Below are 13,328 nucleotides of genomic sequence, written 5' to 3'. Positions count from 1 at the left end.
AAAAAAAAAAAAAAAAAAAAACAGCCTAATGATGCAGATAATTCATCTTGGTTATATATAAATGTATACACACACACACGCACACATATATATGTGTGCGTGTGTGTGTGTGTGTGTGTATATTTAGAGAGAGAGAGAAAGAGAAACTGAGACCTGGAGAGGGAGGCAACTTGCCCCGTCTCAAACAGCTAGGAAATAACAGCCAAGACACAAACCAAGTGTGGTTAACTCCAAACCCTCACACTCCTTCCTCCTAACACAAGAAGAGAAGCCAGTGCCCCTTCGCTACTCAGGAAGAACATTTTCCTTACATCAAGAGACCCAAGCTTAGAGAATTCCTGAAAACTCCAGAAAGCTCCAGTCCTCCCAGAGCCTCAGGTGAAACAGACCTAAGCCAGGGGTGGGGAACCTGTGGCCTCAAGGCCACATGTGGGCCCCGAATCCCCAAGTGCGGCCCCTCGACCGAATCCAAACTTCACAGAACAAATCTCTTTATTAAAAGGATTTCTCCTGTAAAATTTGGATTCAGTCAAAAGCCCGCACTCAAGGATCCAGACCACCAGCCAGCATATCTTTTACTATTTCTGATACTGAAACAGCCACTCCACGCTGCCTGCATATAAGCCACACCTTTATACACATCCACCTAACAAAAGCCCTTTGCACGTCAGACCAGCTATTTTTGCTGCTTTGAGTTTATCCGAGGAAGGACAGATGTGTAACAAGCCACGGGGCAGGAACCTACGTGTGTTAACCTCCCTCCAGGGGGACACTTTCCGGGGCTGGGGATTAAAGGAATTCAGTGCCTATTAAGTGGAGAGAATTTGCCTACAGGAGGAGCAAGTTTTAAAGAGTGTATATGACGTATGAGACAGTGTTTTCCAGCCTGGGGATTGTGTTGCGCAAAAGAACTGGGTAATTTTAGCAAGATCACCTGCGGATGATTTCCCCAGTGAGCCGCTCTCTGGAGAGAGCTCCTCCTTCCCTCTCCAGGGCAACACGAGCTGGGATTATTCTTTCATCTCCTAGAAGATATTGGATCCCACATAAAATTCTTGGCTCCCAACCCAAAAGGTCCTAGCAACAATTGCTGCAGTTTCATGTTACATCACTGGGTAGTAAGCCGTTCATTCATTGGCATTTAAGGGGCACCCGCACCCCTCCAGGCCCCATGGAAAATGTCCAGGATACAAACAGGAACAGGGTCTAATCCTGCCCTCCAAACACCTCAAGTGATTGAGGATTCCCGCGTGTTGTATGCGCTAAATTAGACAGCTGCGAAGGTGCCTGGCATTGGGTCTGACACACGCAGGTGTTCAGCGAACGCTGGTTTATTTTTTCTTTCCCTTAATAGTCTTCAAAATACTTTTATGGGAATTGTCTTGTTGGTTTTTCAGAGCCTCCTCAAATCCAAATTGGAAGGAGACAGAATAAAAGCAAATGACTAAGTACAGGGATCCTGTAAGTAGAGAAAAGCAGACATTATAAGCCTCACATTCAGTTGCGGAAATGCACCCAGTCAGGCCGCCGTGCGGCACGGCAGTGATGGGCACCGGCTGTGGGGCCGGGGTTAGAGTTCTGACTCTGTTCCTGGGCTATAAATTCCCACTTTTCCTTGCTGTTTTCAGAGTTGAGCCCAATCTCCCACCCCTCCTGCAAAACCCCATTGTGTACCTATCGTGATGGTCCCCTGGGGAAAGTCTGTCTTACCATTCTTTAACAAATGTCACAAATAATTTTTTCTTTTTTTTGAGACAGAGTCTCACTCTGTTGCCCGGGCTAGAGTGCAGTGGCGTCAGCCTAGCTCACAGCAAACTCAAACTCCTGGGCTCAAGCGATCCTCCTGCCTCAGCCTCCCGAGTAGCTGGGACTACAGGCATGCGCCACCATGCCCGGCTAATTTTTTCTATATATTTTTAGTTGTCCAATTAATTTCTTTCTAATTTTAGTAGAGACGGGGTCTCGCTCTTGCTCAGGCTGGTTTCGAACTCCTGAGCTCAAACAATCTGCCCGCCTCGGCCTCCCAGAGAGCTAGGATTACAGGCGTGAGCCACTGCGCCCGGCCTTTTTTCTTTAAATATATACACATACATACATGCGTATATAAATGCACACACACACATACACACACACGTGCGCACATCCTACTGGTTCAGTTTCTCTGGAGAATACTGATACAGGGGCAATAACACACCCCACCTCACTGAGTTGTTGTGAATAGCACACTTAGAACAGGACCTGGTGCAAAGGAAAGACCACTCTAAATGTCACCTACTTGAGATCACTTGGCTGGTGACTGCTGTAGGACGAGCCCCAAGTGCAAGACTTTGACACCACACCCCATATTTCCTCCGCCTGCTGCACAGAGAGTTGTGCCAATCTGTTCTAGCCCTGCAGGGCTACTAGAGTGAGAACATGAGAGTACACCTTCCCAGTTCCAGCCCACCCACTTGTCAGTCGATTCCACAAAACGGCTGGGTCCACTGCTCACTCAGGTGATGAAAATCCCACTGGAACTGATCAGCTCATTCCTCCCTAAGGGCATCAGGGTTATTAATGGAGTCCCTCAAGAATTTCTTCAAAGCTGCAACCTTGGTTTGGCTTTAAACCAGATGGGGAGTCCACTTTTCTATCAAGTGTCATTGACCCGTGGCAAATAGATTATCAAAACCATTGTAGGTAACAGTAATGTATTTAGGGGGGTTATTTTTTTTTAAAGAATGGGAATATTTTTAGCATTATATTTTGGTTTTATCTTGAGCAATCAAGAAAGAGACATTGGGAAATAATGAAGGAGGCTGAGAAAGAAACAGAGTTTGGGAATTTGCTGAAAACAAATACTGGGAGGGGACAGGAGGAGGGACAGGGATGAAAGGCACACAACCCAGCAGATTCTTTAAAAGATAACATTGTCGAAATTTGTTTTAAAAAGTATTTTCATCCCTGTTTAAAATCTGAAGGCACATTTTGTAGATAAAATGGAATTATTTTCACTGGACAAATATCCATCATGCAACTTAAAACACTGCTGCTCAAGACCGTTGCTGCATTTTAGAAAGTTTTCGTGCCTTGGAATAATCTGTTCCCACCGCCCAGAATGTTTTCCCCCTTAACAGAAAAATATCCATTAACACTCAGCTCTGTGATTACCTCTTCAGGAAAGCCTTTCCTGACCACCCCCAGGGGAGCAGATCACACTTCCCCTCCCCTCGTACACACACTTTCCACGCCTCTGCGTAGTATCCCGCAGCTGCAAGCGCACACCTGTGTCCTCCATCTAATTAAGTGCTTCTTTGCTCACTTTTCTTGCTGATCTTGGCACTGTCCCTAACACAGCACTGGCACATCATTGGTACTTAACAGGTGTGACATGAGAGGTGGATCAGCGAGTTTCAACGAGCTCATATGTTAAATACATTAAGCCAGGGCTGGATTTGAATCAGAAGCCAGAGGTGTCCCACCTTTGCATTGTTCACTTTCAGGAGTGAATTATTACAAACACAAAAACTAAAGAAATCACATATCTTTGAGCAAATCAGGGACCTGTGGACTTGATTATCTGGCTTGCGCTTCCCCACACTGGTTGCTCCTTCCCTTCCCCCAGCTGGCCACTCTCTAAGAATAGGCAGAGTCACAACAACCGTGTCCTTCAGATTCAGTGGTTGCAGCAACTCTGGTCAAAGGTTTGTTGAAGCAACAACAAAATGTAATGAGTGGACCTGGCTTGGATCCTAATTCAGACAACCCACTGTAAAAGGTTTTGAGGCAACTGGGTATAACTGAATATAGTATTAATACTAAGTATTAAATAATATCAATGAATTACTCCTGATTTGGTTACTTGTGATAACGGTATCATCCTCTAAGAAAATATGCTTATATGTAAGAAATACTTACCAGAAGTATTTAGGTATGCAATGACATATTGGCAGAGATTTGCTTTAAAAGACTACAGCCAGGCCAGGCGCGGTGGCTCATGCCTGTAATCCTAGCACTCTGGGAGGCCAAGACGGGCGGATTGTTTGAGCTCAGGAGTTCAAAACCAGCCTGAGCAAAAGCGAGACCCCGTCTCTACTAAAAATAGAAAGAAATTAATCGGACAACTAAAAATATATAGAAAAAATTAGCCGGGCATGGTGGTACATGCCTGTAGTCCCAACTACTCGGGAGGCTGAGGCAGGAGGATCGCTTGAGCCCCAGGACTTTGAGGTTGCTGTGAGCTAGGCTGATGCCACGGCACTCACTCTAGCCCGGGCAAAAGACCAGACTCTGTCTGGAAAAAAAAAAAAAAAAAGACTACCGCCAAAGAAAAAATAAAGAGTTTAAAAAGGAAGGACAGAGAGAAAGACGAAGAGAGAAAAGAAGGAGGAAGAAAGAAAGATGAAGCAAATATGGCATATTGCTGGTAATGGTTGGATCTGGGAATGGGTATTTTCTCTAGTTTTGTGAATATTTGAATGTTTTCGTAATAAAATGGCTTTTTTAAAAAATTATTCAGCCCAGGTTCTGATCTGGTAAAGTGCTTTTTAAAAAGGCTTGCTGGGAAAGGAAACATAAGGAGTTGATAAAATCAATGGCAAATGATCTTTGGATTCATTTCATTCCTGCAGGCTTTCCCAGCCTTCTGAGAATCAGCCACTAGGGGCTTGGTTGGCCACAGACAACTGAACCAACTAAGACCAGCGATTCCCCCCAAGCAAGCTGTCGCAACTTTTCTTGCTTTGAAAAATCCTGGCTTATCTCCAACAGGCTCTGCATCCAGGCCCAAGATAGCCTCCGCCCCAGGCAATAGGAGTCCTCTGTAGGGTCTAATTTAGCTCTTTAGGACACTGTGGTTTGCACTTGTGCCCGTATTGGTTAGGCTTAACCAAGTGGGTTAAATAAGATGGTTACTCACGCAAATGGCCAGGAGGGTGATCTGGAGCCAGTCTGGCAGCTCCACAATTACCGGAACCCCTTCTTCCTATTATTCTGCAGCGTCCATCTCGTACTCCAGCACTTCATCCGCACTCCCTTGGCCAGAATCTTGTGACATGATTCTTACGTGACCACGCTTTGCTGAAACAGAGGCTTAGAAGTGTGGTCTTTTAGGTGGGCAACCATTTAGGGAGAGAGTGAAAAATGGGGGACACCCAGCTGTTTCTGTCACCACGCCCAAGCAATAAAAGCTGTTTATTAGCCTCTGTGCATATATGAATCCTGAGGACCACTTAGAAAGAGGTAGCTAATCGAAGGCAAAAATCAGGTGTCCAGGGCCCTCTACAAAAATGTTATCTTAATATCACTTGGATTGGTGCTCTTTCTGCTGGGCTTCCTGCTGACATCAGAATGTGGATCTGCATCTCTGCTCTTATCTCCATCAGGGAGAGCTTGCCTGGAACGGAAATAGCACAGAGGAGCAAGGGCAAGTGATGGAGAGACTGCATCCTGGTGACATCATTAGAACCATGGAGCTAGCCATGCCAGTAACTAGACTGTTAAACCATGCAAGCCAATAAATATACCCCCTTTCCTCTTAAAAACTACAAAACACTGCCTTGACCTTTGTCACTGTACCGTGTCACCTGCACAATCGCAGGAGACCTGACAGCAGAGAGCTCTGGAAAGGAAGGAAGATGAGAAGTGCTCCAGGCATCACAGGTGTTCCCAGGAGGGAATGAAGCAGCTCCCTCCCGCACGGCGTCTACTGTATATCGCACACTATGGGATGCTCTCATGTCTCCTATATTTCATGTATATTATGTAATATATTGTCACATATATTATCTCATAGCATTCTCATATAACCCTAAGAACTCATTACCATTCCCATTTTACAGAGGAGGGCACTAAGGATTAGAGATATTAAGTAACTTCTCCAAGGTCACACCATCGAGAAGTGACACCCCATGTGAGAAGCCAGATCCCACCCCACCCCACCCCCACGCTGCCTTTAAAGTCCTTGCTGGGCCTCCTCCTTCCAGGTCCTGTTCCATCTGAGCCCCTCCTCCTGACCCTGCCACACCCTTTGGCCCCTGCTGCTGACTGTTGTCCTTTTTCAAGGTGCCAGGGGCCCAGAGGTAGAAAAGGCATCACTCCAAGTAGTACTGCACCCGTAGGGAGGAGATGGCTCTTTGGAAATAAACTGGAAATGAAGAATTACATGGAGAAGGGCAGGAGCTCAGACATAAGTGCTTTTAATCAGCCCGTGGGGGGAAGGAAGTCATTTTATCCAGGGTAACCCAACCATCACCACCCAGTCACAGAGGTGGAGTGGCATGGCCAAGAGCTCTGAACCAGGTCCCAGTGACCAAAGCGCTGGTTCCAGCACAGCCCCTGAGTCCCCTAGGCAAGTCGAGGACCCTCCCTGGGCCTACGTCTCCACTCCCATGAAGTGAGGGACTGGGCCTAGAGGTGCTGTCAGCTCCCTTCCAACACATCACGCTCGGACCCGGTGCTCTGAGAAGCCACAGATCTCAATGCAAGCCTGTGTCATCCTCAAGCACCAGTCACTAGCACAGCAGGAAGTCAGCCCTCCTTGAGTGCAGTGCTCGCTCTCAGAATTCATCATTTATTTTCCCAACACAGTTGTTAGGTGGAATAGAGGAAACTAGGTGTCTGTGGGGACTCATCTGTGGTTCCCATCACAATGGAAAATTCCTTAAGCTTCTACAATCCCCACCTGTGGTCTGGGTCGAGGAGAACGCCTGGGCCAAACTGCCCCGCTGAGCGTATCACCTCTTCCCAGCCCTTTCTCACCCTCTTGCTGCACAGGCTGCCTCTTGTCTGACTCAATTTTCTCCACTAACTAAATGTCACACTTCCAGCTGCAATCACCAGGAGACACTCTCCAGGCAATTCAGTGCAGGAAAAAATAAGGCCCTTCCCGTTTCTTACTACCCTCATGAGACGCTGACTGCGAAGCTGGCTAAAACCAATGACTAACAACCGGGTTGCTGTGAGGAAGTGTTAATGGGGCCTATGGCCCAAGAAGCAGCAGTTATGAGACAAAAGGAAATACTTGGAAGAAAGTAAAAAGAGTCCTTGCCAGAGAGCAGGGGAGCAGGAGAATCCATGACCTACATATCGGATTCACCACACCCTATGGCCATGACCTAAGGCTCTGGTATATTTCCCTATTTTATAGGAGATGTAATGACCAGGTATTTTGCAGGCTGCCACAGTTCTTTCTGGAAAGTGGTAGAGTATAGATTTAGAAGCCAAGCAGGATATTCTCAACGGTAAAGGAACGCAGGACCAGATTGGCCCTCAAGTCAATCAATATGGAAAGTTATCCAGATTAAAGCATTTCACATCTCTGAGCCCCCTGGGTCTCCAGAATAACTGTGTGGAGGAGGAAAGGCATGAGTTCTCACCTTGGTTTCAAAGAGGAGGAACCAAGACCCAAAGAGGAAAAATGGCTTGCCAGAGCTCACTCTGTCAGCTGACTTCTACACCAGACCATGATTCCTCTCCCAGTGGTTTCCACCCAGATGGTCTTCAAGTCAGTTCTCACTGCAACACAACACAAAAGGAGGAGGCAGCAAGGAAAACACGGAGCATCACAACTTTAACAGATTAGCCACAGTATCCAAAACCACTAGATTCCCACTGGACAGTAAGTCAGGAGTGATCTGCAAATGTGGGAATGTGCCCCCATGGTCCCAAGGGCTCCCAACGCACATCGGATTCCAAATAGCACAGCTGGCAGTGACGAGGTGGCTAACGGTCAGAGGGGGAGAGGGAGCATGCCTGAGCCTCAAGGACAGGACCTGCCACTTGTGGTCAACCCCCCACCTCCCCACTGGACCCCGGGCCCTTGGCTCATGCTCTCTTCCACTGAAACACAGACAACCAAAGGCAGAGAGTTGGGTGCTGGAAGGGAATCCAAATACTCAATTTAACTCTTGTTTCACAGGTAAGAAAATCGAAGCCCTGGGAAAAAACAAAATGACTTGCCCAAGGTTCCCCAGCCCCTTGATGACAAACTCAGGTTTCCTGATCGTCTTTCCATTGCCTTTCCAAACTGCCAACCTCCCTGCTTTGCCCGTGTGTCACTGAGATAGTCATGACGACAAAAGATTCCTACAAGGGGCCCCAGGGGAAATGCTGGGCCCTGAAGATGTATCATTCACATCTGCAAAGATGTGCTGCTCTTACCATTTGTTCTGTTTTGTTTTCCGTTTGTAGTTAACCCCTCTTCTCCTCAGGATGGGCACCCCCAGGGGAGACTAGTGAGATGAGTTCAAGCACAGTCACTATGCTCTCCCAGGGGCTTTACTCCTCTCAGATCCTCATGCTTCTTTTTGAAGCCACTTCATCATACTGTGACTCTTTCTTCCTCTGTGATATTAATAAAATCTCTAAAATCCCTTCCTTCAACTTCGCCTCCACAGCACTCTCCTCCAAACCCACCGCCTGAATAGGTCTGAAGCTGCAACCCCCAAAAGATTCCCCATTCTCCTTGTAAACAAGACAGTGCAAACAGACCCCTTAGAGAAGGGAATCCCTTCTCTAAACTCCACCTTCCAGATGTTGCCAAGGCTCATTCTGACTCAGGCAGACCTGATTTTCAGGCGTGCCCTTGAATTCCAACTACCCTGCATCACTCATCAAAGCCCCTAATGCCAAATCCTTCACATCTCCATTCCTGTTCCCTTTGTCCCTCTTCTCTGCCTGACAGATACTTGCTCATTTGCCAAGGCCCAGCTCAAGTATCTCCTCTTCTAGGATGCTGTGTTGATATGGGTCCCAGTAAGCTTCAGATGAAGAGACTTTATTTAATGAAAGGATTACCCACAGAGGTGGGGCAGTATTAAAAAATGCATAAGGGACAGTGAGGATCCCAGACAATAGCAACTGTGGAAAGACATTACTACCCCAGGACTGACTGGGACAAGGGGAGAAAATAGCATTACATGAGTCCTTTGAGAGCTAAGTCATGGAGGAGGGGATGCCAGTATGTGCTGCCATCACAGGGAGTCACAGCCACTGCTAGGACACAGTGCTGAAGCAGGGACAAGCCAAGAAAGAAATACCTTTCTCACCCCCGCAAGCTACCCCCACTCGCATCTCTCTCCCCCCCGACTCTCTGATCTCCTGCTGTTGATCTCCTGCTCTTGCTACCCTTTAGAGGAACCCAACCTGTTGCCAGAGGGCAACTGAGCACAGCCCACACAGTGGGCAGGATTCAGCATTCCCAGACCCAGCGCAAGGCAGAGGTGGGCAGAGAGGGGATGGGGGCAGACAGAGAATATCTAGCACAGATGCCTTCCTTGTTTCCTGCTCCCACCATGAGCAGAATCTGGCCCTCTTCTCTCCACGTGCTCGAGAGGCTTGCAGAGGGCAGGTACAAAGTGGTGCTTAACAAATGATCGCTTTACTAATGAATTGATGATACCATGAACATATTTTGAAATCTCCTTCCCTCTTTATTTTATCCCCCTCATTATCTTAAAGCTAGGCACTTTGTAAATTCAATTCCTTTCTAATTAATAAAGCCCATATTCTCAGTCTCGTCTTAAAAAAAAAAAAAAAAGATAGCTTCCCATTCTATTGTCACCATCTGATTCAACAAATAGTATTTGAGCCCTTGTGCCCCAAGCACCGTGCTTGGTGTGATGGAAGATTTTAAGATGACTAGGGGTTCCACTCTTAGGGCAAATGTTATAGACAGGTAGCTTCAACAGTTGAAAAGGAATTGCTTTGATGGGAAAACCATAAAAATAAGCTGATTCAGAGGCCTTTTAAATAATAGTAATAACTACCACATTTATTGAGCACTTACTATGTAATGGAAACTATGCTGGATGATTTACATATATTAGCTTTGGTAATCTCTACAATCTTGAGAAGTGGTTATTCCCAATTTACACATGAGGAAATTGAGGCCAGAGAGGTTAAGTAGGCTGCCCCAAATCACACAACTAACAAATGACTGATCAGGATTAGAGTCCAGGAAAGTCTGATTCTAGAGCCCATGTTTTTATCCACAACGCTATACTAAAAGGCAATATTTTACATTGGAAAAGGCATCTCATATTAAAAATATGAATGAAGGCCGGGCGCGGTGGCTCACGCCTGTAATCCTAGCACTCTGGGAGGCCGAGGCGGGTGGATTGTTTGAGCTCAGGAGTTCGAAACCAGCCTGAGCAAGAGCAAGACCCCATCTCTACTAAAAATAGAAAGAAATTAATCAGACAACTAAAAATATATAGAAAAAACTAGCCGGACATGGTGGCGCATGCCTGTAGTCCCAGCTACTCAGGAGGCTGAGGCAGGAGGATCGCTTGAGCCCAGGAGTGTGAGGTTGCTGTGAGCCTGGCTGACGCCACAGCACTCACTCTAGCCTGGGCAACAAAAGCGAGACTCTGTCTCAAAAAAAAAAAAAAAAAAAAAAAATATGAATGAAATACATGAATGAAAAATATTCCTCCTTTCAAAGAAAGGGTGAAACAGCAGTACAAATTCAACCCTTTACCTGCCCTTGTGGTGTGATACTATAGTAAGTACAACAGGGTTTGAGAACAGTAACTTACATTCAAATGAGATTCTGAGGAAATCTCAACAGCCTTGGCTTTAAGCTACTAGCTGCCTGGCTCCACAGTGCCCTCTCGTGGTCAGTTGATGTTGTGCATGATTTTTCTTATTAAGTTCAAGAACAAAATGTGTAATAACTGAAGATTCAGTCAGGGTCACGCTTGGATAAAGTAGATTAAGTCTGTTTTCTAGCCATTCTCTATTCCAGCCTCATTCCCACTGACCTCACACTCCTTGTGACTGAAGTAGGCAGAGCATGAATTTGGGCATCAGCCTGAACTGAGATCAAGTACCAGCTCCCGCTCTTAGAGAGATGTCAGCCAGGGTGCCTGCTGTTTTCCAAAAGCGGGACTCGGAGAACACCAGGACCCTGCTGGAGCTACCGAGCTTCTGCCTCTGCTCTTCCCTGTTAACAGCCGGAAGCCCAATCGCATCACTGCACTGAGGGCCAGTCAACCATGCCAGCCAAACTCTTAAGATATTCAGATGATGGTGGCACTAGTGGCATTAGTGGTGGCCCACACTCTAGTCTGTGGTCCAACAGTGTAACAGGATTTGTTTCCCTTGAAACCAGGACTTTGCAAGGTATGAATTGCTTGAGGCTGAAGAGAATAGCTGTTTACGACAGTATAATAGTGTAACAGAAGTCTCCATGACCTGTCCCATATAAGCATTGAGTAGTGGTAGAGGGATGAGGGATCTTGTGTACTTGAGCCTAGTCTTGAGTAGAAGTAAATCGAGAGAAGTTTGAAGACAAGACTATTCCCACAAAAGCCCAACACAAAGTAAAGCCAAAAACAAAGAGGGGAAATGGCCAGTGTCACAAATGCTGTGGTGCTAAGGCAAAACCGGGATGTGGTTGACAAGGTCAACAGGTACTCCTCATGGTATTCTGTTAAGAAACTTCACCTTTCATTATATAGAGGATAAGTTACTGAAAGGTTGAAAGCCAAGCATGAGGCCGGGCACTGTGGCTTATGTCTGTAACCCTAGCACTCTGGGAGACTGGGCTGGGAGGATTGCTTCAGGCCAGGAGTTCAAGACCATCCTGAGCAACAGCAAGACCCCATCTCCACCAAAAATAGAAAAAATTAGCCGCGCGTAGTGATGCACACCTGTAGTCCCCAGTACTCAAGGGGCTGAGGCAGGAGAATCACTTGAGCCCAGGGGTTTGAGGTTGCAGTGAGCTGTGATGACACCACTGCATTCCAGCCTAGGCAACAGACCCAAGACCCTGGCTCAGAAAAAAAAAAAAAAGCCAAGCATAACATGACTATATTCTACATTTTAGATAAATCACCCAATTGCTCTGATGGCTGTAACAGACAGACATGATGGGGTGGGATAGGAAGAAGTCAGGTAGACAGAAGAGGTTGTTGTATTAGTACAGCAGAGACTTGAGAACTATTGGAGTCTTAAGGGGGCCAATAATTAGCACTCTTCTTCTACAATTGAGTTCTGAACCAACTGAGGGAAAAGTCAAAATGGTAAACAGAGGCCAGGCACGGTGGCTCACGCCCATAATCCTAGCACTCTGGGAGGCCGAGGCGGGCGAATTGTTTGAGCTCAGGAGTTTGAGACCAGCCTGAGCAAGAGCAAGACCCCGTCTCTACTAAAAAAAAAATAGGCATAAATTATCTGGACAACTAAAAATACATAGAAAAAATTAGCCGGGCATGGTGGCGTATGCCTGTAGTCCCAGCTACTTGGGAGGCTGAGGCAAGAGGATCGCTTGAGCCCAGGAGTTTGAGGTTGCTGTGAGCTAGGCTAATGCCATGGCACTCACTCTAGCCAGGGCAACAGAGCGAGACTCTGTCTCAAAAAAAAAAAAAAAATGGTAAACAGACATGGGTCATTTTCATTATAGACATAGGCTAGGTGGATGACATAGCTTTTATCTATGGACTTTAATTAATTTCTTCAGATGGAACTCCAGAATTATTCATATCTACCCACTAAACCACAGGTATTGCTGGACCTCCCTAGACTTCTTCATTTTGGGGGCAAGACACTTATAAAACTTACAGCAAAGAGCAAAACACACACTCCCTGCAGGCAACTCAATCCCAAGAGGAAAAGGAGTAGAGGCAAGTATGTCCAGTTTCCTTCACCCATATTTAATCAAATAAGTCACTGTACCTCTCTTGGGGCAGAGGGAATAAAGGGACAGAGAGATGCCAGATGTGTTATATTAGTTAATCTTCCTCCATGTAGAAGAAAACACCAGAAGTAGAAAGAAGCATTCCTCTCTTACATTCCCCATGTTGTCATTCTTTTCACCCACTGGGCTTAACCATTAAAGCAGTAAAGAACCAGAACATAGCCTGTCACGAAGTCACTCCCAAATCCAGCTACTACTGTTCCTTTGGTTATCTTCTTGGGATCAACGGAAGCAGTTTAGATTTTGCCCCAAAAGGCTCTAAAAGGGGACAGAATAATACATTAATTAAGACAACTTCAAGGTTTCTATAATTCCTAGTCTGAAAGTCCACTCTACTTCCCACCCCAAAGTATGCCTGGCCACATGATCTGTGATGGTTAATTTCAGGTGTCAACTTGCCTGGATTAAGGGATACCCAGAAGCCTAGTAACGCATTGTTTCGGGTGTGTCTGTGAGGGTGTTTCCAGAGGAGATCAGCACGTGAGTCTCAGTGCACCAGGTGGGGACGATCTGCCTCAATGCAGGCACCATCTAATCTGCACGGGGTCCCAAGAGAATAAAGAGGAAAGGGAATGTGTCTGTCTCCTGGAGCTGGGACACACTCTTCCTCTCCTGTCCTTAGACACAGAACTCCAGCCTCCCCCACCTT

This window comes from Propithecus coquereli, unplaced genomic scaffold (genome assembly GCF_000956105.1).
Source record: "Propithecus coquereli isolate 6110/MARCELLA unplaced genomic scaffold, Pcoq_1.0 Scaffold134, whole genome shotgun sequence".
Lineage (NCBI taxonomy): Eukaryota > Metazoa > Chordata > Mammalia > Primates > Indriidae > Propithecus > Propithecus coquereli.
Note: the sequence above shows the minus strand (reverse complement) of the source record.